We start from the raw sequence: 3,590 nt of genomic DNA, 5'->3' as shown, positions 1-3,590 counted from the left end.
GCTTTGTTTACCTACTTAAGCCTCAGCAATGGCGGGCGCCCCTCCCCCTAGCCTCGCTGCTGCCTTGCGGTTAAATCGCAAACTGCCCTGCTAGCAATGAGGAAGTCTCCGTGGGCGTGGCACCCTCCACGTCAGGTGTGGGATATAATCTCCTGGTGTGCCTGTTTGCTAAGACCCTTGGTACAGCGTAGTATTGGGGTGGGAGTTACCTGATTTTCCAGATGTTGTGTGTCTCAGTTCCCCTGGCTAGGAAAAGGGATTCCTTTCCCCTTGCGCTTCCCAGGTGAGGCGATGCTTCGCCCTGCTTCAGCTCTCGCTGGTCGGGCTGCAGCAACTGACCAGCACCGGTTGTCTGGCACTCCCTAGTGAGATGAACCCAGTACCTCAGTTGAAAATGCAGAAATCACCGGTCTTCTGTGTCGCTCGCGCTGGGAGTTGGAGACTGGAGCTGTTCCTATTCAGCCATCTTGCTCCGCCCCTCCAGTTCACTCTTTCTCCACCTGCTCTCCATAGAAGATTAGGAAAGCTCCTCTGTATTTTGCAGAAGGGTCAGGGTCTTCTGCTGGAACCTGGGGTCAGGGAGCATGATCAGAAGCATCAGTATCTCACAGGTCACATGTGATGGTGGGGCTAGGGTACAGGCTTAGAGATATTTATCTGGGAATAAGTTTATTAGCACTAAAGTTCCGCTTATCTGTAGCAGAACCTTAGGTATTAAGGTTGGAGGCCAGAAATGGAATTCAGGATGAGGCTCAGAGGTAAGAATGTGACTAAGGCTGAACTCTTCTTCCCATGTTGGGCCAGGGCTCTTGGTTAGGCATAATCAATGGAATACTAATAGATGTTTCCAAATAAAAATGCCCTGATTTTTACTGGTTACCAATTTTTGTGTTTTAATGACTTCTACCATGATGAATTCCAGACTACCAATGTGATGCCATTAAATGCAGAGCTGAAATGAGCATAATCAGTTTTCCTAAGCTGGTGCAAGTCAGAACATTATACCATTAGGCATAACTATAGTTGATCCTAGACCTCAGATACTTACCTAGGTGGAACTGAGAGCTGCCACATCAATCCATGCATACTATTTGTTACTGCTTACTTTCAACTGGGCTGTGGACATATTTACTACCTACTTGTATATGTGCTTAGTTGACTGGAAGACAGAGAGACAGAATGAGTCAGAATCCCTCAAGAAGCCATTAACCAAGAATAATTATTCCCAGAACCTTCGGGTGTATTAGAGAAAAAGGAGGGAATAATTCCTGAGAAACATGTCAGAGATTATGCATAAGAACATGCCAATGTCAATGCAAAACCCAAATAAACATAAAATAGTTACACAATGTCATTAATTATAATTTAAATATAAGACATTGGTTTGTATTTCTTATATACTTCCCCACCTCTTAACTTCATTAATTTTTTCATACACGATCATTTAGAAAACTTTTATGTAGTCAGGTTAACATACGTTTTATTAATATTGTATACTTTTCATTCTTAAGAAGCTATTCCATACACAAAGCAAAAAGTAGAGAGATGCAGAGTTGGATCTAGAGCTAGAGACAAAACTGCAGATAGGGATAGTGGTGTAGATAATATTAAAGGGGGATAAAGACAGTAATCATGATAAAGACAGGTAATAGAGAGATTCTGGATTCCATCTGATATTTGTTTTGGTGACTTGGGTAATTAGGGATTTTACTTATCAGTATTCTCAAACATATAAACAATTTTTCTAATACCAAGTATAAGATCAAGGTTTGGTCTCCAAGCATTTTGACGGACTACATATATTTTATTTTAAATTTTCATATAAATATGGATCTAATTCTGGACTGTTTTCTGTTCTTTGATCTGTGTCCTTTTTGCCATATGCACATACTGCCATTATTCTGTTTTTATATACAACTTCGTATTCAATTGGTCAAGCTATAGTTTTAAGTTGTCATGCTAACTTTTTGTATTTATTCTTTCAAATAGGCTTTTCTTTCAAAAAGCCAGCATGCATGAAAATTTAGTAATGACCTAAATTGAACTAAAGCCATAACACCCTCAGAAGGAAGCATGGGTAAATCTTCATGAACTTTGATTTTACAATAGATTCTTAGATATGACACAAAAAGCATGAGTAGCAAAAAATAAATACATAAATTGGATTTCATTTAAAAAGTTCATGCAACAAAGGACTTTATTAAGAAAGTAAAAGACAACCTATGATATGAAAGAACATCTTTGCAAATTATATATTTGGTAAGTTTAATATCCAGAATGTATGAAGAAGTTCTACAACTCAAAACAAAGAGACAAACAACTCAGTTTAAAAATATGCAAATGATGTGAATGAGTAATTTCTACAAAGAAGATATATAAATGATCATTGGCACATAAAATGCAAACCAAAACAACAATAAAACACCACTTCAAACTTACTAGAATGCCTATAATTTAAGAGAAACAAACCAAATGAAAAGTAACAAGTGTTGACAAAGATATTAGAAAATTGGAATCCTCATATATTGCTGCTAAAAGTGTTAAGTGGTGCAACTTCTGTAGAAAATATTTTGATAGGTCTTCAAAAACGTAGGCACTGAATTATCATAAGACCCCAAAATTCCTCTCCTAGGTATATATTACAAATATATATAAAGATTTAAACAGGTACTTGTACCAAAATGTTCATTGTAACATTATTCACAATAGCCAGGTGGCAACAACCAGAATGTACATAAATAGATGAATGAATAAACAAATGTGATATATACACACAATGGAATATTATGTAGCGATAAAAAAGAATGAAGCATAGATGCAGTAAGTCCTCATTTAATGTCATGAATAAGTTTTTGGAAACGGCAACTCTAAGTGAAATAACGTACAACAGATCCTCAAATAACACTGTTTTATCCAATGCTGTTTTGTTAGATGAGAAAAAAAAATGGATATCATTATATGTCATTTGGCTTAAAGTTTCAGTTTCCAAGAATCTAGGAAAGGATAACATTAAGCAAAGACTTACTACCATACATGTTATGGCATGGATGAACTTTGAAACGTTATGTTGAGTAAAATAAGCCAGACACAAAACAACAAATATTGTATGAATCTATTTATATGAATTATCTAAAATAGACTGACTTAGAGAAACATATAGTAGATTAGAGGTTACTATGGGACTGGGGAGTTATTGCCTAACAAGTATAACATTTCTGCTTGGATGATGAAAAAATTTTGGCATGAGATCATGATGATGATGATACAATATTGTGAATATAATTAATGCCATATAATTATACTTAAAAATGGTTAACATGGTGAACTTTATCACATATGATATACAGTATTATATGTAGCATATTTATAAACTTTATCACAATAAAAATGGAAAGAAATGTAAAACACAAGACAAATTCTTATTTTGATTAGGATTGAATTGAATTAATTATGAGTTGTTTTGGAGAGAATTGTTATCATAATAAACAATGTACAATAAACAACTCTTTCATTTATTTTAGGCAGATGTACAGTTCTGTTATCATTTTGGTTCTTTTTTTTCATTTTTTGTTTTGTTTTGTTTTATGAAT

The 3,590-nt window shown here is 35.3% G+C and overlaps 1 pseudogene; it reads right to left on the bottom strand.

The window, feature by feature from the left end:
* The window catches only part of LOC108521662 (olfactory receptor 51I2-like), a 4,079-nt pseudogene extending 2,953 nt beyond the window's left edge, over nt 1-1,126 (bottom strand).
* Nucleotides 1,127-3,590: the final 2,464 nt, after the last annotated feature.

The sequence above is a fragment of the Rhinopithecus bieti genome, unplaced genomic scaffold, assembly GCF_001698545.2.
Source record: "Rhinopithecus bieti isolate Rb0 unplaced genomic scaffold, ASM169854v2 scaffold_61931, whole genome shotgun sequence".
Taxonomy (NCBI): domain Eukaryota; kingdom Metazoa; phylum Chordata; class Mammalia; order Primates; family Cercopithecidae; genus Rhinopithecus; species Rhinopithecus bieti.
Note: the sequence above shows the minus strand (reverse complement) of the source record. Positions and strands in the feature narration are given on the sequence as shown.